Below are 23,870 nucleotides of genomic sequence, written 5' to 3' on the forward strand. Positions count from 1 at the left end.
TTTAAGCAGCTTATTTTTACAACCTCCAAGGAGCGAAGAAAATCACTGAATATCTTGGGGAGCATTAATAAAACGTGATGACAGCAGCTTTTATTGCTGGGATCGCTGTCATCGCAGGCCTCACTCCTTCACAATGAGGGACCAGGAGTTGCTTAGGAACTGATGCCAACCTGAGCTGAAAGAATTCCAGCTCCTTGTCATCTCTGTGTTCACAGGAAAGGACAAAGTAGACATTCCTTCCATGACAGTTTTCAATATACAGTAGGTAAGATCAGCAAATGTAAACATTATTTCAGGCAGAGCCTAATCAATTCAGATGGGTTTTTTTTCCTTTTTAAGATAAGAATAAATTCACATATAATCCAAATCTACCCTCAACACCAAGCCTGCTCATGCAGATGTGTTTTCCCCAGATTCCTGGACCTAAAGTAAAAACACATTTCAAGCACTTTAATTTCTTGATTGCTGCCTATTTACTTTGCTTGATAAACTGATGACATCATAATATTCAAAATAGAAGCCAGGCATATAATTGTAGTTGGGGGTCGGATGGTTGTGGTTCAAAGCCAATCTCCACAATAGCTGGTTATAAGTGGCATCCATCCATCATCTAAGCTATATAGGAGACAGAGACCAGGAGGGACATGATTCTAGATGGCCTGAACAAGGAACGTTCACTAGATTCCATTTTAATGAAAGAATTGGTGCATGGCTGTGATCTCAACTATGGTAGGGTAAATAAGAGACTGAGAGTCCAGAAACAGGCCTTGGCAAAAAGTGAAACCCTGTCTAACAGGACTAGCGCAAAAAAGCAGAAGAAAGGAGGCAGGACTCATCATCAATAGAGCATTTACCTAGGAAACTTGAAGTCTTGAATTGAAACATGCTAACACACACATTGTATTCCAGAAAATACAATTTATAGTATCTGTCTTGAATAAATATGTCATTTCCACCAATCTTAAGTAAATAATTCAAGGTATTCAGTAATATCTATGATTGTTTATTTAAAAGTTATTATAAATTTACTAGCTATTTCAATTCAAAAGGGAAAAAATCTCATTTTTAAATGATGCTTAACAGTAAATTCACTTCATGACTGAAGAGCAACATGACATAACATAAGTAAGTTTGCGCTCCTTTTAAGGAACATGAGGTCCTCGCCCCAGCAGAGATTAGGTTTTCGTGTGGCTTGCTGGAAGCTTTGAATCGATGCTGAGCCATTCTCTTACCTACTGTCATTAAGTCCAATCAGTGTGATGCTAACCGAAGCAGGAAGATAGTACGTTAAGTGAAATAGCACTGACTGAAGGTTCTTTCCCTGGGCCCTGGGCCCTGGAGAGAGTTGGGAGAACAGAATGCAGTGTCATTTCATGGCTGGTTCCAGGGGACATTTTAGGAGTTTGACGCAGTGCTGCAGCCTGCCATTAGCTCCACAGATACCCCAGGATTCTATATAGCAGGCGTTTCTCTGACCATGCACGCCCTTTAAATGACTGACAAGCTGCAGCCAAAGCCATCCTACTATGTTAATTTAGAAGCCTGCTAATGGGAAACTTCTTTTTTCCCATTTAAATTGTTGACATTTCATATGACTTGATATGTCCAGGGAACATCATCTTTCTTCTGATTTTTAAAACAGTATTTACTCTGAATTGTAAAAATATGTCCTGCCCTTGTGTATCTCCCTGCCCATAACAGGGCACTGTTCCTAAAAGTGAGTTCTGCTTGACTTGAGTGGACTCAACTTGAAGGTACAAGAGGTGGTCAGGAGAACAGGCATCAGGAAATCCAGGAAGAGGGATGCGAAGGACGAGGGCTTCCAGGAAAGATCTGGAGATTCTCTCCCCACCCCGTGGCTTCCCCTTCTCATCTGCACTCGTATCTCTGTGGTATACCAGTTCACTGTGTCACGGGGGGACCGGGAAGATGTCTGTCTGAGGCACAGGAATTACTTAAGAAAGACACTGCCACCTCTTCAGAAGGACGGAGGCGAAGTGCACTCTGAAAGTTTCCTGGTTTCAGGTTTACTCCTTTCCAGAAACTGTTAATTCGGTCTTCTTTATCCCACAGTTCTCTGTCTTTATTTGGGAGTTCCCTGAAAATAATCAACTTTTAAAAAATGAAGGAGATTTACAAATATTCTTCATGGTAAATTTTCACCACCCTAAAGTGCTTTGGTGCAACATGAGATCCCATTTTATGGAGAAAATGGTGAAGACACCCTGTCTAAAAATCAATCTGTGTATCTCTGCAAATTTAGTATGGAGAGAGAGAGAGAGACTGACAGAGACAGAGACAGAAACAGAGATACAGAGACAGAGGCAAAGACAGAGACAGAGAGAGAGAGAAAAAGAGAGGAGGAAGAAGAAGAGAGAGAGAAAGAGAGAGAGACTATCATGCATTAGAGATCTCACTCAGAATGCTAAAAAAATAAACAACTCTAGATATTGGTCCCTGTGTTCTCTGCCCACAGTCACGTGCCTGAGCTCGTGACTGGTATCACCGCATGACCCTTTACACTTTAAAAAGACAGAATCAGAGCTATTTTTTGTATAGTGACAAATATGTGACTTCCTCCTTCCATTAACAGGTGCCTGTAGCACATAAACATCTCTTCCAGAAAAGGCATGGTACGTTAGGATTCAAAACACAAATCCCATGAGTCTCCTGCATATCTAAAGACAAATCTTGTGTAATGTGTAATTCTATTACTTTAGTTTTCAGTATCACATACTAGCTGTCTATAGCATGCTAAATGAATAAGTTATACATGAGCAAAGTACAAATAAACATTTCCTCCTCATTGATCATTCTAAAAATAGTTACAGCATTGCTTGATGGTGTTTGCAGCTAGGTCAAAACCCTGGGTCCCTTAAATGCTTTATTCTGTTGTCAAACATGACTTTCAGAAACTGGATTTGTACTCATGTAACCTCCAGATAGTTTCATATCCACAATGATGTTCAGAAAATCTTTACTTTCAGAACATCGATTCAGTGGCAGTGTGTCATTAAACTGTTACTATGATTCTATTATGTAGCATTGGTAAATAGATACAGGCACAACTGATGTCCATATGTATGTTAAAGATTAAAATAAGGAAATGGGAAAGTTTATTGAAATCTAGTTATTCAAAGATATATATGCACATATATAAACAAAAATTACAAACTATATTTTGTTTTCCGTTAAGTGAAGAAAAGTCAGGACCCGAGAAACAAAGGATGAATGCTTTTCCTCATATGTGTCTCCATTTAGCTTACAAACTCATAAGTAAATATTTTGGGTGGTGTGTAGGCATATTCAAATATATTAGCTGAAATATGGTAGATTCAAGGGAGATGTCAAGATAGCAAAATTTCCTAGAAAGGCAAAATCAAGGTCAGCAAAATAAAATACCAGGAAGCAGGTACTTGAAAGGGGAGTAAGGTCAAGAGGAATTGGGGTAGACCAATGAAGAGGAGAAGAAGGGGAGAATGCAGTGGAGAATCCAATATATGTCCTTCAAAGTTAAGAACTGTGAGGAAAGGGAGAGATAAGGGGGAGATGGATGAGAACGTTGAAAGGAGTGATGTTTATCAAGATAAATTGTATTCATAAACCACTTTTTTAAATGGCAACTCCTTTGTACAACTACTTAAAGATGATTTTAAAATGATATTTTGTATTTGTTAAAGAGCCAGATTCTAACCTTCTGCATAGAATTATATGAGCCAATTGTATTTCTCTGTAACATCCATTATTGGATGTCTGGATTTAAACATTGGACACCATTAAAATTTAGAACTATAACCCCTTTAAAACTACCATCATTAGCTGTGGCTACTCAAAGATGCTGAAAATAAACTTAAGAATCCACACTACAACACAAGTAGAACATACAAGTAGATTGTTTCTAACTTATGTATAATGTACCACGTGATTTTTGTTGCTTGTATGTTCCTCCTCCATGGTATAACCTCTGTTTTCACTATATTTGATCTCAGTGCCCTGCATCTTGTATATACACTTCTCTAATTCAGGGAGGGGAAGGAAAAGAAGAAAATGCTTAAATAAGGATACAGGTTGACCCATTGTAACCATGAGATGTACAAGACACTATGTTGAAAACAAACTTTACAACTTCATCGTGCAGGGGGTCGGTAGTTGTGGAGGTGGGAGGGAAGGGATGGTAGGGGGAAAACAGAGGAGGAGGCAAAAATGCTCAATAGTAAATGCACTCATTACCTTGCTCACGGAACTCTAACCCCTCTGTACAGCATTTATACTATAAAAAAGTACAAAAAAAAAGAAAAAATAAAATAAGGAATGCTCCGATTATTTGAGTTTCAGATTGTGAAGACCTGGCCCTCTTCTGTTTGGTCATGCTGAGTGGAGGAGAGCAGAGACCCCAAAGGAAACAATGCTGGTCACCAAGCACACAAACCCACTCAGGATCTCCACTCCACATGCCCTGGGCCCATGCTGCGCGTGCGCACACACACACACATGCACATGCACACACACACATGCATGCACGCACACATACATGCACGCACGCGCACACACATGCACACGCATGCACACACATGCACACATACATGCACGTGCACACATGCACGCACATGCACATACATGCTCACCCACATGCACGCACACACACGCATGCACACATGCACGTGCACACACATGCACGCACCCTCACACACATGCGCACACATGCACGCACACACATGCACACATGCATACACACATGCATGCACACACGTGCATACACACACATGCACGCACGCATGCACACATGAACACACGCACACACATGCACACACACATGCATGCACACATGCACACACACACACATGCATGCCTGCACACACATTTTCTTCCACTTTGCATGGGCCCCACATGAACCATCAAATGAACCTATCATATCATGGTCCCTTACCCAGCTCACAACCGGAAATTGAAAATGCTGTGCATTTCTTTTACTTCCAAAATTGGCTGCTTGTGATCTGAAAAACTTGTGGCTTAAAAATAAATTCATGTAACTATTTTGAAATTGCTCAGTATCACATAATAGAAATCCAATAGAAAGCTCAATGAAAACTGCCCGTTAGAGAAGCCAGCAGAGGAAATGACAGAGCACACAGCCACGCTTGCAGGACAGCGATTGCAAAGATTCGCTGCCATGGTTCCCGATCATGCCATGGCTGCCTTCCCCACCCATTCGCCTGTCCCTCGATCCGTAATTTGAGAGAGTATGTCCCTCGTACTTGCCCTGCCCAGCTCCCGACTTGCGAGGCAGATGTCGGTGCTGCTGTCTTTAGTGGCTTTGCTACGTGTGATGGTCAGCTCTGTCCACCCTGGATCCTGGAGTCAGGGCCTCCTCTGCGTGCTGGGGTGAGCACACGCCTTGCTGGACAGGCGGAAGTTTCCCCCATCACACCTGTGGACGTCATCCTTTCAAACAGGAGTTGGAGAACTTTCTTCCTGCTCTTTGTGTGCATGGTGTCTGTTCTGCTATTGAAATATTTTTATTTTTGCATTTTAGTTATTTTGAAAAATCAGAAACAAAAGCAACTATTTCAGGGCATGTGACATCAAACAAAATTCAAACTTCAGGGCCCAATAGTGAAGTTGTATTGAACACAGTCTCATTTGTGAACATATGGCTGCTTTTTTGCTCCGTGAGCGTAAATGAGTTAGTTGTGATGGAGACCTATGACGAGTGGGTGGAACTGAAGCATTCAAATCGGAGATTCGCCACCGGCTTCACATCGTGGGTCTCTGTCGGCCGCACCCAGGTCCCTTGTGAAAGGGCGGGGGACAGTCCTGCACCTAGGACAGATCCTATGGCTTCATTGCACACGTGAGAGGGATGGAGGTGTGAACGAGGTGGAGGCCAGGTAAGTTCCTTCTGAGTTCTGAGGCTTTCTCCTCCTTCCTGCCCAGATCTATATGCTAGAAGTGATGTGTGCATATATACTGAGTATCTTTGTGCATGTATGTGTGTTTGTGTGGTGTGTGTGTGTGTGTGTGTGTGTGTGTTGTGTTTGAATAATGTTTAGGTGTGAACAATGCATTAGTGGAAAGGGAGGCAATGTCCTTTTCCACTGATCCCTCCCCCCAAATAAAACCCCAGACTCTCCTTATTTAAAATTTCAGTGAGGTCTTTTTAGTCCCGTGGCAGACTGGATCAACCTAGCTCATCTCCTCTGCCTGCAGAATCTGGTTGGAGCAACAATTCTGCCAGAGCAATTTAGCAGAAATTCTTCACTCTGGGTATCATTTTTTGTTGGGGGCGGGGAGGAGCAGTCCTAGGGCTTGAACTCAGTTCCCTGAGCTTCTTTTACTCAAGGCTAGCACTCTACCACTGAAACCACAGCACCATCTGTGGTGTATTTCTGTATACGTGGTACTGAGGAATCGAACCCAGGGCTTCATGAATAATAGGCAAGTATTCTCCCACCAAACCACATTCCCAGCGCCAATCCCAGGTATCTCGACACCCTTAATGCTGCTTTCTCACCCCGTCTGACTTCCAAAGTAACCATATCAAGGAAGTTTAGTCAGCACTCCTCATCCACATGCTTATCCTCTTAGGCATGAGGTGCCCTCTGATCCCCCTCATGTCCATTGTTCCCCTCGGAGTCAAAGTCTATTTTATCCTCCCCATCCTCATTACCAGGGGCTCCTTAATACAATCCCTTCCATCTTTATTGTTTTGTTTTTTCCAGTACTGGATTTTAACTCAGGGTGTGAGGTAGGTGCTCTACTGTTTGTCACTCTTTTTTTTTTCTGTCAGTCGTGGGACTTGAACTCTGGGCTTGGGCGCTGTCCTTTATGCTCTTCAGCTCAAGGCAAGCGCTCTACCACTTGAGCCACAGCACCACTTCTTCCCTTCCATCTTTAACATGGGTTAGTTTCATTTCCTTGGCACAACCCAATGAATCTCATCATGATGTAATTTCCAGCCCTCCCGAATTGAACAGCAGGCCAACAAGCTTTTTTTATGCCTCGATTATATTTTCTATTTTCTCGGCTTTCAAATCTACTAACATAGATACATTAGTGTCATTACAGTTATTTTGGATGTGACAAGAGCTAGTCAGAATATTTCAAAGTATTGAGATATTTTTACTAAGCCTCCTAAAGTCCCCAAATTGATAGTGAAGAATATGAGACTCAGGTTATTGCAGATGACAGTGAAACCAGCTTGCAACTTTAGGGCAGTTTAACAAGGACTGCTAACTTCCCAGGTGAGGACACCCTGCCCAGCATCCCTCTCTGCTTTTCTTTCCCTAGGATTCTTCCTAGAAACCTAAACTCAAATTTACTTAAGACAAAATTGGGCCTTTATTAGCACACGTCATCAGAGTCTACAGGCAGAAGAATTTGCATTGAGTATATCGAGAGGCAAAGGGAATAATCAAAGTTCAATGTCTTTCCCTTCAATTTGCAGCTCTTTACTCTTTTTTTTTTACTCTGGCTTCATTCTCTCAGCCTATCTGTGGTTTAAGAAAAAAACCATTTGCCTAGCACAGGTTGCAGGATCTCAGTGGTTGACAGTTTGTAATCTCATAGAAAACAGACAGCTCTAGCACAGGCAGCCGACGTGTAGAGATGAACCCTAATGGGATTGGTTCTGATTGTACTTTCTAATGACTACAAATCAGGGAAGGTCTTCAGGGAGAAACCAGCACTGATTGGCCAACAGCTTTGTGTTTCTTCTCCTAATATTAGATAGGAATGCGGTCCTTCCTTAGAAGGAAAGCTATTTACAAACCAGTAGCAAACATCCTCCGTGCTTCTCAGTGGTCAGCTAGGTTTTTCAGAAGACAAGTTAACAGTACCTTTTCAAGTTGTTGATGAGCACCAAGAATATTTCCTCATGTCACTTGGAATGAGGTTGTGATAAAGCTGTTCATCTCTCAAGAAGACCTGGGAGGTGATTATTTACAATGTAATTTTTAAAGCAAAGTAAATTGCCATTAGTGGGAATTAGAAAGTTCATTTATTTAATAAAAATCGATATACCCTAAGTGTACAGACAAGGAAATATTTATTCCCAGATGAGCACCAGTGATTCATGCCAATAATTATAACAATTCAAAAGGCTGAGATTGTTGGAACTGTTATTCAAATCCATCCTGGGAATAAAAATCCTCCAGACTACATCTCACACATAAACAACAAAAAGTCAGGCTGAAGACATGACTCAGGTGACAGAGCACCAGCTCACCCAACAAGCCCCCCCAAAAATGGTAACCCCTACGTTCAAACCTAGTACTGGCAAAAATAATAATTAATAAATAATAAATGAGTTATGCATTGATATAATTAACATCAATGAGTCCAAGTAGAGAAAAAGGTGTTAATATAATGAAATATATGCAAGATGCTATTGTTACATTAAAGGAAAGGATGCAATTCTAAATTGCATAAATATTTAAAAACAAAAAATAGTGGGACATTCCTAATGAAAGAAGGCATTTATTGCGGTTGTTCTAGAATCATTAGCAATGTTTCCGCAGCGATTGCTAACAAATATGTTCATGTACCAAGAGTGTGATTAAAACATCTTTGTTGAAAAACAATTACAAGTCTCAGATTCATAATTTCTGTTTTCCAAACATCTGAGAAAATATTCTTAAAATCATTTGGATATTTCAGTAAAATGCTTGCTTAAATTTATGCAGTAGTGATACTCACTATACACTATGTTGAAAATGAACTATACAATTTGTGGGTGGAGATGGGAGGGAAAAACTAGGAGAGAGTGTGGAAAGGGGTGATAATGTTAAAAAAGAAATGTATTCTTTATCTGATTTATATAACTGTAACCCTTCTTTACATCACTTTTACAATAACAATGTTAAAATCCTCATATATGTAAAATTAATGAACTGCACTACAAAAAGTAAAAAGTTAGAAAATATTGTAGCATGATGTTCCAATGTACATTAGCAATTAAAGTAAATAAAATTCTTAGAGCAAAATGAATCATATGCAACTATGATCTATATACTAAACACTGTAAAAACTACTCCGGAATCAGAAAAAAATCAAACAGAAGAGATTAAAATAGAAAAAAAACTAGAACCAAATTATCCCTATTTATAAATCATATGCTCCTCTCTGTGAAAATCTACAAAGACGCCACCAAAAAAAAAACTTCCTATCTGATTTTAAAAATTAAGCAAAGTGGCAAGATACAAATCAAAACATGGAAATTACTAGCGGTCTGTATACCAATAATGAGAAGCAATGGAGAGAAATCAGAAGTCTCAGTAGAATGGACTCAAAAAATTAAAGTGTCTAGGAAATAAGTGAGTGTAAAAAGACATCTGGAATAAAAATTATAAAGCATTGAAGAAAGAAATTGAAGAAAAGACAGTATGAGATGGAAAGACCTCCCGTGTTCATGGATCAGCAGAGGTAATATTGTGAAAATGGTCGTATTACTGAAAGTAATCTACAGATTCAATGCAACTCCCATCGAAATCCCAATGTCACTCGTCACAGAAAGAGAACTATCAATCCAAGAATTCAGATGGAAGCCTTAAAGACCCCATTTTTTTGCTCAATCTTGAGCAAAAAGTGCAATGCTGAAGGAATCACAATACCTGACTTCAAATTGTACTTCAGAGCCACAGTAACAAAAACAGCTTTGTCCTAGCACAAAAAGAGACATGTAGCCAGGGGAATAGAATATATGTGCCAGGAATAAGCCCACAGAGCTGGGGATCTGTGAGTTTTGACAAACGTGCCAAAACCATGTTGGAAAAAAGACAAATGGTGTTCAGAAACCAAGTTATCCACACGAAGACTGGAAGGAGACCTGCGTGAAAATTAAATTAAAATGCATCAAAGATCTTAAAAGAATCCTTGACCATTGAAACTACTGGGAGGAGACATGGAGGAAACACTTACATACATACACCGTGGCTTTCTAAATCGGCGATGACTCTAGAACTAAGAGCAAGAATTGACAAATGAGATGAAATCCGATTAAAAACACTCCCACACATGAAAGGAAGTAGCCAGGAGAATGAAGACACAGCTTTTATAATGGGAGAAAAATCTTCATCAGCCATTCATCAGACCAGGGATTATTATTCAGGCTACATATGTATTTCAACATAGTAAACACAAAGGAACAGATAATTCAATTAATAATGGGTAAATGAATTGAGCAGATAATCCTAAGACATCCACAGGCCAATATCTTGTTCAGCATCCTTAGCCATAAAGGAAATGCAAATCAAAATGACAATGTAGAACTCTCTTACCACAGAAAGGTTATCATCAAGGAAACAAAGACAAATGTTGGCAAGAATATGGACAAAGGAAAATTAATACACTGCTGGTAGAAATATAAATTAGTGCAAGCACTAAGGAAATCAATATGGAGCTTCCTCAAAAACCTGAAAAATGACATTACCAGATGTTGTAACACTGCTGTACCACTTCTGGGCATGCACCTCAAATAATATGGGCAGCAATACAGATCCCTGCACATCCATGTGGATCATGTCTCTAGGGCACCAACCTATTTGTCCATCAGCTGATAAAGTGATAAAGAAAATGTGGTATCTTACACACAATGAAATGTTATTCCAGCTTAAAGAAAAATGTCCTTATTTTGTTTTCAGAAAAATAGATGGAAATAGAGATCAGTTAAACGAAATAGTCCAGACTCCCAAAAAAGAAATGTCACATGTTTTTTTAGAATATAGACCTAATTTTTTAATAGTATCAATGTAAAAGGTAAACTTTTGTAGTGAAATGATTGGGAGAGATAAGTTTGAAAAAAAATGTGAAAGGAGTGAGCAGGGATAAAGTACATTATATGCTTGTATGTAAATAGAATACTGAAAGCCATTTTAAAAGGAAGGATAAAAAAGGAATGAGAGACAAGAGGAAGGAAAGAAGCAAAGAAGGAAGGAAGGAAGGAAGGAAGAAAGAAAGAAAGAAAGGAAATTTTTAAATAATAAAATTTTACAATCTATGTTCAAAAATGTATCTTTATGGTATCAATTCATAATGATCAATATGTAAAAACTCACATCTATTTTTGTGAAAATCACATTCACTTCCATTATAGAAAATAAAGTTTCAATCCATGAAAATATACACATAATTATGTTCTCAAATAGATAAGTTTAGCACATTGTGCTAAAAATTAACATAACTTTCAACAAGTTAAGTTTACATAGACCAAAAATTTTATTAATTTTGGAGAAGGTACTTGAAAGTATCGGTCAATGCACTGTTGGTGTGGGAATGGGAGCTGAAATACTACAATGTTACTGAAGAAAATTGCATAGCATCTACCAGAGTTTAATAAGCCAGCTCCACAAAACTTATTCTGTTCTAGAAATCTGTAGTAAAGGAGCACCCACTCTCAGATGCAAAAACAAACATGTAAAGTATGTTAGCCACATTGGGGCAAAAACAAAAACAAACCAGAGACAATCTAGTTGCCTATCATTGTAGCATTTAGATAGAGCCATGCCCACCAAAGCAATAGTGATTAAAATAGAATCCAATTACATGTGCACAGATATTCTCTCTCTCTCTCTCTCTCTCTCTCTCTCTCTCTGTATGTGCACACACACACAACTAATTATTTCCACCAAGGCATTGGCAATCTTGCCAGGTTTACAGGCATAATTTTAGATCATAATTTTAATGAGAGATTACTACTGGTATAATCTGTTTTAGTGATGTTTTAGAAAAGAAACACAGTGGACATACACTAAGAACATTTATTTAGAACAAACAGACCCAAGTTAAAATTTAATTCTAAACAACTGGCCTCCATCCACTTAATATAGGGAAGTCAATTTGTTTTGGAAGGACACACCAACATGTCCAGACCAACATTTGTAATTACTTAATAAGTGGGCAGCATTGTCATTACTCATTGTATTTTTACCACTAGTTATTGTTCGTGTTCACTGTCCTTTCCAAATTTATTTCAAACTTAAAGAGCTAAACTCCCAATGACTATGTGCATATGATCATATAAAAATGATATTTATTGAAATGAACTCCAAGAAAAGGAAACAGAGGGTTTTTGTTACTCTGCTTTTTGTTTTTGTTATAGTTTCAGGGTTTCCCCCCCTTCTTTGTCACTGCTTTTGATTTCTGTAACTTTCATCTTTTCTGTAAGTTTATCTGTAAGGGTGTAACAGAAATGGTGGGACAAAGTGTGAACTAACTTAGCAGTGACCCTCACCCTACACTATGTTAGAAATGAACTATACAACTTGTGAGGGAAGGGAGTCAGAGGGTAAAACTGTGAGAAAAGGAGGAAAGAGGTGACACTTCAAAAAGAAATGTACCCATTCCTGACTTACATAACTGTAATCCCTCTATACATCACCTTTACAATAAAAATAAATTTTATAAGTCATTAAGTATGTCATATTTTAAAAAAAACTAAATCCCAAGCACTTGTGAAGAATATAACATTGCATGCTTACCATGGCCAATACCTGTCAATAACTCAGCGAATGTAGAAGACTGTGAACAACTGGCTAAAATATCAGGATTTTATGTCTTAACATTGACACAAGCTATTGAAGGATTTCCATCAGGGTGCCTAAGAAGTAACTGTGTGCATGTATGTGTTTATGTGCGTGTGAGAGAGAATAACTGACAATAGCTAATTGGAAAATATACTGATGCACATTATTTAATCAAAACAGTTTTGTTTTAGACATTGAAGTATTAGGAAAATAGAAAAATACTAATAAATTTTTTGCAAAAAACTATAAAATTTCTCTTTTGAGTGAATTAAATATGCAAAACCATTGAGAGATTTCACACAATAGGTGTTTAATTTTGTTAACCCTGTGAAATGCATGAGGGTCTTCTAAAGATGAAATCAGTTGCCTTTGGATGGAAAGACTACCTTGAGATCAGATAAGTCCAAACCAGGAATAACCAAGGATCTCTGCTTTATGGACAGGGAGGCCTGTATAATGGATGCCACTTCCTTCTCCATATGGGCTTCTAGAAGGCTGAAAGTCAACATGAAAGGATTTTAAGAATTGATTTTTGTATTGGTCTCATTTGGGGATCCATTTTATGAGTCCCTAACTTTGCATTCCTGTTCTCTTCCCCACCTGCTTCTATTCTAAGACATCTTAATGCACTTTATGTATCTGCTCTTTCAAGAACTATGTATTGATCTCCTACTAATGGCTCATGATCTGGGATGGACACTCCACTCAGAGAAGAACAGATTACCAAGCCTGTGACCTTGCCCAGAGGAAATATATCCAATGTCAACTTCCTTTAGAAAGAATATAGTAATGGATTACCTAATAAAAATAACCATGGAGGGAAGAAATGGTGCATCTACAACCAGAGTAAGTAGATATTTTAACAAGGAAGAATCATACTCCCCCTTGGAAAGAAAGATTACAACATGTCAACAAGGAATGATTTCATATCAGGCTTCCAGAAAATAGTTCTTCTCTGCTGGGGTCTAGATACTCAGAACTGAAGTTAGTCACACAGACTTTGGGGACAAGAACTTGGTCAGCATTGTGTGTGAATGCTTGACTTTCATTTCAAGCACCTTTCCAACTGTCCATAAGCCTCTGAACAGGTCTTAGTGAGGGAAGATGCTAAATCATAGCCCTGGAACACACCTGCCCACCTGTCCACCTGATGGTTTGAATGTCCTCTGTACTCTGAGGGTGTTCTGAACAGGCTGAAAAGGGAAGACAGGTGTTTTCATATACCTGGGCCACGAATGCCACTTAATTAAAGCTCCTGGACTCAGCCTTGTAACCAGGCTCATTTCATGCCCTTCTTCAGCTACACAAGGTATAGACACATGATCCAGTAGTAGTATGCTTTATCCTTGGCTATGCCTTGCACTTGGGAAAGATGACGTCCTAGGGTACTGCTGGAATGCCTGCCCATTGGGATGACGAGTGTGTGAAGTGACACCCTCAGGTGATTCTCAGAGAGAGACATTCCTCATACATTCCATCTGGCTTTCTGGGAAGGGAGCCTGTACTTTGCACGTGGTGATGATGTGGCACCAATACCAGGTGTTACTTCCTATGAGAGAGGTCATGGGAAGCCCTGGTTGAGTTTCCCCTTCTTGGTGTGAAGGACAAAGGATTTCCTGTGGGTGGGGTCATGTGTCGGGAACTGTGGACCTTCGGGAGAACTGCCAATGGGTTGAAGAGCTCAGAGTGAGATAGCAGAGCTCCTACCTATCAAGCCTTCAGACAGGAAAGCAGAGTGCATGCCACTTTGATCCGAGCCTTGTGATACTCTGGTCAAAGGACTCACGTCCTGACTCCTGATGCACAGCATCTGTGAGATGAACGTACATTCTATCACCTGCCAATGTGATAACTGCCCAGTCACAATAGGAAAGTGAAGTTCTTCAGGCAAGGTTAAAAGCCAGAGAGCCTCATCAGTGCACGTGAGCGCAACAGAAGAAATCACGTGCAGCCCGGGCTCAGCTTCTGTCCCCCGTGCTGACTGTCTCTTGGGGAATTGCCCTGATAACCAGGATGTGAGAACAGGCGGATCACCTCCCCATGGCTCAGCCGTCCTTCAGAGCCTGTCCAAGCTGCTCTTCATAAACGGCACTTCCACTGAGGGGAAATGCGCATCCAGATCCCCAGATTTGTGCCCTCACAGACTATTAGATCAACACACTTCATAGTACTCAGACAGTCTTAAATTGACCTGGTGTCCCAGGTTCAAGCACTTCATCTCTACCTGAGCTTGACAGCATACTTGACCAACTTATGGCTGGAACTTCTCCATCAGAGCTCACCTCATGCATCCTAAAAGCTTCTTGTTAGGGTTGGAGTCCCTATGGAAATGGACCATGACCAGCGAGGCCTGCCCTGCAGCCACTGGGGGGTGGAAGTGTGAAGTTCTTCTCTACTCCTTCCATCCACACATCACTGAACACCTGGAGCTCTTCTGTAATGCATTATCTCTATAATGTGTTGAAATCTGATTGCTGACACTAGCGGCTATATACATCCTTACCACCTTAAGTTCCTCTTATGACACACCTTTATATACATTAACTGACAAAAATTGATGAACTACCCTAACTATGAGAAATCTTGTTTTCTGGAAACCATGGCTTCCATCTGCAATGTGAACGACCCAAGACGTGGAGCTAGATGAGGAAGGTTGCAATTTGAGATGAGTCTAGACAAAATGTTAGTAAGACCCAACCTCAATAAATAAGCTGGATGGGCTAGCATAGATCTGTGATCCAAGCTACGCAGAGTGTAGGTAAGAAGATCACAGCTCAGTCTAGCCCAGGAGTGACCAAGGTACAGGGTCGAGGGGTTGGCTGAAGGGATAAAGGCAGCATCCTGGCAGGTGCAAGGCCTTGAGGCCATCCTCAGTACCTCCCAGAAAAATAAAGAAGGGATTTTTGTTCTTGAAGACAATATTTATTGCATAGCTTAAATGCAATTAATATGTGTACTTAGATTTTAAAACAAACCTTTACAAAAATAAATGCAAATATTCTATCACCTCCCCCAGTCAACTGAAAATACAAAATGTGGATTGGAAAGTCCCTGGGCTGAGTTTTCCCTCTATTGCAAAATAAGAAAGAAAAACATAGAAATGAAATAGAAGAATAGTATGAGAAAGAGACAAGAAATTTGATGTTAGTCACTGAAAATTGATGGGAAAACAGAACTGGGGGATGGAGACTTGTTCAAAAACAGAGAGACCTGAGAAGGCAAAGAAATAAGCTTTGTGGAACTCACAAAGAATACAGAGGCTGCCCAGCCCACACCCACCCTTATCTACAACCAAAACGTGCGACAAAGCCAAATGTAAATACATATATATTGAACCAAAATTGATATAGAATTTGGTAGCAAGCATAGGTTAAGAAATGGAGATCAAGGGAAGGTCTACGGAAATTAGTTTTATGTGTTCTGATTTTTTTTATAATTTGAAGGTACAGTTGACACTGCTCTCAGAGATGCAGGAGAGGCAACAACAGCATGATTTGCAATGACAGAATTCTTTGAATCTCCATTTATCACCTTTAAATACTGGCTATTGAGTGCTTACAGAAATCAGATTCTGAGTGGCAATGTATTCGCTGTCTTAGGACCATTTAATAAGATTAAGGAATATAACTGGATCTGTTGACGGCTTTCTGCCTAGCTAGGTAATGTAGAAATAGAAAGAGAGAAGCCCCAAGGCCTTGAATTTGTAGTTCAAAGTCTGCACCGGAAACTTAAAAGTTTACCACTATGGTAAAGAACTTTCCCGATAGGTCTGGACTGCTAGTTCTAAAAATTGAATACAAAAAGTGAGACTATGGATGCCATAAATACAACATAATTTGAATTCATAAGCGTTGCTGTCTATTTGTGTTAAGATGAAGGCATTGGCTAGGAGAAACTGTGATCATGAAAATGGAGATGGAATGTCCGCAGCTTTCCATGCATTTGGGATGCTGAGCCACTGACGGGTGCTCAGCTTCTTTCTCCTTTCCCCTCCTGTGTGAGGAAGTCCGTGTCTTGTTGTCTGAAGCACCTGCGGCGACACCGGGGCATTTGCTGTGCAGGGCACTGTGGATCTGTCTCTAGCCGTCTACTCCCCACTTAAACTTCCCTGGGGACCTTCAAGTTCCATCCACCATCAAAGCACACGGACTTTGAGGGATTAGTACATTCCAAAGACTTCATAAGTACGCCAATTAGTGCTAATAATACACATGAAAAGGAAACTTAAAGGTGTGAGATCAAAGAAGAAGAGTTGTAAGTTTGGATCACAGGTCATTTTTTGTAGATGAGCATGCTAAGAATGATGCGGCATGGATGCCTCAGCACCAGGGCCAAAAAGGTGAATCTAGAGATGCCGTCACTGACCGCAGTCAGAATGGCCACGTCCTTCCAATCCCTAGACAGACCTATCTGAAGACTGCAGACTGGGATATGGCAGAGCTGTGGCATACTATATCAAACTACCTTGCTTGACTTCCGGAAGAGTCTAGAGGTTGCAGACTCATCAGAACTGTGAGAAAACACACTTTGAAGAGAGACGTGGCTTTGTTGTGATGCTGTGTGACTATTTCTTTTTCTTTATACTGACCAGAAATCTCTGTGAGGAAAGATTCTAGTTAAGTGAGTTTCAGCTGATGTCCTTGGAACTTGTCACAGAAAGATTAGGCATTGTGACAAGTACAGAGGAGAGGATTAAAAAAGCAATTGGAAGAGTCATGTTTTTCTAGACATTTCTAGACATGCTAGTAATATCTACGTTGACAAGAGTGAACAAAAGCAACCTAGGTCTAGAGAACAGATCATCTCCTTCTGACAACACAGGGAGCCACAGCTCTTCAAAGGCTTCCAGGCTTTGGTCAGTTCCCATGATCTATAATCCTGGGAATGGAAGTCAACTTGACCCTGTTGCAAAGCTCAATGTTCACAGCAGTGGGTTTTTGGAGAGAACTGCTACTACTTTCCAGAAGACAATGAACCAGAGAAGGGGAAGTAGTCAGATTGTTCAGAAACCAATAGGCACGGGCCATGAAGTGACTCTCATTACTAGACTGTCAGAATGTCACCATGGTCTTCCCAGCAAAAATGGGAAATTACAGAAGCAAGTGATCAATGGGGTTTTAGTGCAGGTCTGTCTCTCAGCAGGCCCAGTGGGTCCCTGAACGTGGCTTGTAGTTATTTCTCCAGATCCAAATTCAAAGCTAGAACCTGATCAGCAACTGGCAGGATTCTCACCTGAGCTTCAGGGACTTTCAGACTGACAGGCATTATAGAAGAAAGATAATTGAAAGACACTTAACCTGTATGTGACCAGAAAACCATATTCCTGGAAAACCTGAAGAAGTGGGTTTCATTAAAATGGGTTCTAAAGTAAATGAGAAGAAGATTTTCAGTCTTTCCCAGTTCATCTCACTCATTTGGCCAGTGCAGAAGGGGCAGACAGAATTTGGAGAATGACCCCTGACCACCATACATTTGTTTAGGCAGTGATTCCTGATGTATATTCCTTGTCAAATGTGGTTGTGTTGCTTAAGGAATTAACACATATATGACACTTCTCATGCAGCCACTGACATGGTGAATACTCATTGTTTTGAAGTCTGGTAATTATAGCAAAAAAGTCTTTACTATTCTTTACAGGCATATAGTGAAGCTCCAGCTATGATTTATAATTTAATCTCTGGGCATTTTGTCATCTTTCTTTTTCACAGAGCATAACAATGGTCCAGTACCTTGATAATACCTTGATCAGAAAATAGCAGCCACTGTGATCCTATTAAAAATTATTAAAGAAGACACCCACCACACCAAAATTCAGAAACTGAAATTTCACTGACAGTTCTAATGTTTAGTTTTCTTAGGCATATCATCATATTTCTTTTGGGCTAAAGGACAAGTGACAAATTTCAATTCTTCTACACTAAGGGAAAAAAAGTCCACAATATGTCATGGAAGGAATAAATATGGAATACTCATTGCTGGGTTTTTGAGGTAACATACAACTTGACTGCTACTCTGAGCATGTGACTGTAAAACTGGGTTACTTTTTAGAAAGCCTCAGAACAGGAGAAAGCTGTGGGACAAGCCCAGGCTGCCTTTGCAAGCTTCCCAGCCTTACTGAATACATAAACTGACAGATTCAGCTTCCAAGGTCATTGGCAGGCAGGGGTGCACTGAACCTTTCTGTGGGGCCCTCTACATCAGAGTCCACACACAGGTTCCCACGTGTTCTGAGTCATCCATGCTGCATGTTGGCCTGCTTGATGTCTGAGCCACTGACTTATTCAACTGAGCATGCCCAGAAGCAGGCCTTCCCCAGAGAGAAGTGACACATGTGAAATGGGAAATTCGTATCCAGAAATGCAACTAGGTTGTGAGAAGAAATGACTGACTCAAGGACCCACGGTCTCACTCTTACTAACTCACACCCTCTCACTCACGTGGACCTGCATCCTCACAAGTACTTTAGGGTTGTAATAACTGAGAAGGGAAAACAAACCCAGGAGCTTGATTTCCAGGCGAGTCTGCCTCAGAGACAACTGCACGAAAAGTGGCCTGGCTCCTGATGAAATGCCCCTGACACGAAGCAGGGAGGGAAAGCCCTTCTGGGGGCCAAAGTGAGAACCAGTCAGTGTACCCTCGCCTGGGAGGAGAGGACCAGCACTAAAGGTCAACATTAGTGCGTGGTCTATAGCTAACATTCTGACAAATGGTTCCGGTCCTGGCAGTAATTAGAACCTTGAGCTGAGAAATGGTGATTTGTCAGTTTGAGAAATCCACCTCTTATACTAGGAACAGTTTTGCATGACAATACCAGCTACTGGAGAGGATGGGAAGCAGTAGAAAATTCAAATCTTGAGGGCGAGAGTATAAAATGACATGGCCACTTTGGGAAATTGTTTCTCTTTTCCTTACAAAGCTAAGCATAGTTCCACCATGTGATCTAACAAATACATGCTCAGCTATTTATCTGATTAATTATAAAAGTTTTGTGCACAGCAAAGCTTCCTGGAAGTATTTATAGCAGTTGTATTCATAATTACCACAACTTGCAAGCACCCAAGATGCCCTTCATTAGGTGAATGCATAAAATGTGGCCCACCCACACAAGATGAAGTGCTTCAGCAATGAAAAGAAATGATCTAGCCAGCCACGCGAGACATGAATTACCGCCAATGCATATCGCTAAGTGAAAAAGGTCAATCTACAATGTCTGCTGAATTCCATGTTGATGACATTCTGCAACAGACAAAACCAACAGAGACAGTAAAAAAACAGCTTGGTTTGCCAGAGATCTGGGGTTGGGGTGGGAGCCAGTGAAGGGGAATTTGGAGTGCAGAATGTAAGGACGCAATCTGACTGGATGACAGCATGAGAACCAACCCCACAGAAGAGAGTCGGAAAGCTACAGACCAAAGGATCCTTGGCATGAAAGGTAAGAAATGCACACTGCTGGAATAAGTTTCTCTTCATCACCTACACATACCCTATGACCAAACATACACCTAAGTATGTGGTAATGGTGGAAGCCAGACTTCTCAATGCTGAGGTGGAAAGCAAGGAGAAGTTAGGATGAGTCAAGCCATGGTAGACTGAACTTGAACCCATGATTATGGACACATGGGCAGCTTTATATACACACAGACGTGTAGACGGGAAGACTTAAAAGCATATATGTATACAGATTAGTGTACACATGTATTTGTTTTTACTTTTTCACCTGAGATAACCAAACACAAATGACAATTTAAAAAAAGCACTAAACATGCTTTGCATTAAACTTTATCATCTGCTGTAACTCTTTAATAAGAGGGAGTGTGGTGCTTGATGAAATGGTATATTTCCAAGATTGGGACAGAAAAAGAACAAGATGAATGGGAACTTAAATTAATTAAATCAAGTACGAATACTGTGTGTATATGGCTCAAAATATCTACACACACAAACACACACACATAGAGTAATGAAATATACTAGGAATACCAGAGCACTGACAGAGGTCTTACTAGCCAAAATTACAACAATTTGAGTAATAAAATAAAAAGTACTATTAGATTACAAACCAACAAGTAAGATAAACTTCTTACGTATTATGTTGAAGATTAATGTGCTAAATATACTTCTCTATGAGTCCATACTAGGGAAAAAACATGAATGAAGAATCAGAAGAATGAGCATATAACTTATAAAGAAGAATGCCAAATAATTCACACAAATTGTCCACTTTCCACAGAAGGAACCCAACTCCCATTTCATACAAGTAAACAGTGCATAGTGATTTTCTTCCAATGAGAGCAGAAGTAAAAAGGAAATGCAATAGCATTACAGTGAATAGATATGGTATAGCCTGTTGGTATAGCCTGTAATACATCACAGTGACATTACACAGTATTACATCACAGAGGTATTAATATGATGTATTCATGATGGCGTCATACCTCTGTAAATCCTCCTCAAGCTACTCCCCCAGCTTAGTAATAGGAAATATGTACCCCATTTGAACAACACTCTATGATATACTTGAATAACATTTTATAAACTTACACAGCCAGAGCTTCCACCACCTGAGTGGGTACAAGAAGTTTGTGCAAGTTGCTGTCCTGGGTAGTAACTGAAACCTAAAATGAATATCAGGTTAAAAACCAAGAAAATTCAAACGGTGTGAGAACTTTGCTTGAGAATAATACATGCCTACTGGCTCAGGAGTTGTAACAAATGCACATATTAAGGTACCAAAAATCATAAAAGCTGGGATGCAGGAAGCAAGGAGAGGAGGTAGCAAGCACTGGTAGACTGGACTGGGAGTAGGGTGGGAAACACATGGAAACTTTCATCTCCGCAATGCTTTTAAATCTACAGTGATATTAAAATAAATAGCCAAATTGCCATAAATCATGGATGGCAAGAATGTTGGGAAGAGACAGGTGAATGGCCTTCTAATGAGGAAAAACAACGAACGTGTTTGAGTGACAGGTGCAAGTTCACCAAAAGGTAGCCGCCTTGGAATGCAAGGTGTGGGCCAGCCTCTTTCTGGGGTATGTTCCTATCCAGTGGACTCCAGAATCCAGTGAACATGGTGGCAGAAAGCATGCACGGCTCAGCTACGAGATGTATGCTGTCCAAGGCGAGTCTGGCTACATCACTGTCGAACTCCAAATCTGACAGTGAAGAGAACCACATTCTGCCCCTGCTCTGGCCTCATTCTCTGTGGAAGCAGCCAGCTTCCTGCTGGCGGGGGGAGCACTGACTGCTTCCATCCAAAGGAGGCAAATCTCTGTTCATGCTCAAGCAGGCCCCATTCCCATGGGCTTGTTTGCTCGGCATCCAATGCATCTGCCATCTCTTTAGACTGCACTAGACTCAGCTTTTAAGAAAGGGGAGACCCTACCAAAGATACCAATGATATCGCCATTGAACTGATACTGAGACCACTTCTGGATCGCTGCCGACCTGAAGCTATGCATCAGTACTCAATGGGGAGTTGATTGGCCCCAGGGGTTGGCTGTCAAAATTGAAGAGAATGTCAGAGTATTTGGGAGATGAGGGTACTCCATAGCTCTACTCCAATTACAGTCACTGGAAGCAGACATCAAGCCATCCAAGTAAGACTGGATTGGCCTTCAACAAATGAGTCACCACAGCCAGCAACACGCTGTGACTAGCTCAAGGCCCTGTGGTGGGAGTGGTGTAGGGGATGGGCAGTGGAAGAAGGCAGTGGGAAGTTCCCCCCAGGACCACACACCCACAAGAAACCCAGCCTGCAAGAACTACCAGTCACAATGCATACAACATGGTCTCCTTTACCAGTCACAATGCATACAACATGGTCTCCTTTACCAGTCACAATGCATACAACATGGTCTCCTTTACCAGTCACAATGCATACACCATGGTCTCCTTTACCAGTCACAATGCATACAACATGGTCTCCTTTGCCAGTCACAATGCATACAACATGGTCTCCTTTGCCAGTCACAATGTATACAACATGGTCTCCTTTGCCAGTCACAATGCATACAACATAGTCTCCTTTACCAGTCACAATGCATACAACATGGTCTCCTTTGTCACCCCTAATCCCTTCATCATCTAGCATGAGATGTCTCCTCTGACAGCTAACCTGACGTATGTGACGTTAGATATTAGAATTGAAGTGACAGGAGTTCAAACAGGGAGTGATAAACATCCAGAAAAATCAATGGCCCAAAAAGACAAAAGGAATCTTTGTGTCCCACCACAGTGAAGACTGGAGTCCCTTCCAGAGCACTGGGGTTTGGAACTGTGTTGGGTGGAAACAAAATGTATCTTTATATAGTGTGTCTTTATATGGGCATTGAGTTTGGATTAAGAAGATGCGGTGTGTGCCAACTTGAGAAATGATACACTGTAGTAATGAGGTTATTTCCGATTGCACATTAGATTTTTAAAAAATAAACAGTGGCAATCATACAAATCACATGTATTTCTTTTCCCCCATTACCTGTAGTTGATGTAGCCCTCACTCATTACATCCTTACATTGATGGACAACATCTACTAGAGTGAAATTTTAAATACAACTTGATGTATGATATAATCTTGAAAAAGAAGCTCCAAAATTACATGTGGATTTCATACAAAAATAGCGCCAGCCCTGGCCTGATTTTTCTCTTTGTACCTCAAAGCTTTCCATATATTCCAAGAATTTTAGTAATGAACCAAATAGTTCATATTATAACCCAGTAATTCTCACTCTGAAAAGGTGGGGTTCTAGCCCAGCATTGGGTGCTCCTACCTACAATCCTAGGTACTCAGGAGGCTGAGTTCTGAGGATCACCATTTGAAGTCCACCTACACAAGAAAGTCAATGAAACTTGTCTCCAGTTAACTATCAAAAAGCCAGAAATGGAGCTGTGGCTCAAGTGGTATTGTACTGGCTACCCTTGAGCCAAAAAGCTCAGAGATGGTGCCAAGGCTTTGAGTTCAAGCCACAAAAGATAGATAGATAGATAGATAGATAGATAGATAGATAGATAGATAGATAGATAGATAGATAGATAGATAGATAGATAGATAGATAGATAGATAGACACACAAAGAAATGTGAGGTTCTTATTTTCAAACTAAGATTTAAAATGGGTGCAAAACTCTACTGGACAGAATAAGTAAAATGAATAAATTGGCTTTGCTATTTCCCCTGAAAATAAGTAGACCTGTCCTTTTATGAGTTGGGAAACACAGAAACTCCCCACTCGCTGATTACTGTAAAATCAAAGAGTATTGTCCCACTGCGTACATTCTGTTACCCACCGAGGATCCCATGCAGTGTTTCATCCTCACCTGTCCTGAAGCATCGTTGCACTCATTCCCTGTCCTG

The sequence above is a fragment of the Dipodomys ordii genome, unplaced genomic scaffold (genome assembly GCF_000151885.1).
Source record: "Dipodomys ordii isolate 6190 unplaced genomic scaffold, Dord_2.0 Scaffold43, whole genome shotgun sequence".
In the NCBI taxonomy this organism is placed as follows: domain Eukaryota; kingdom Metazoa; phylum Chordata; class Mammalia; order Rodentia; family Heteromyidae; genus Dipodomys; species Dipodomys ordii.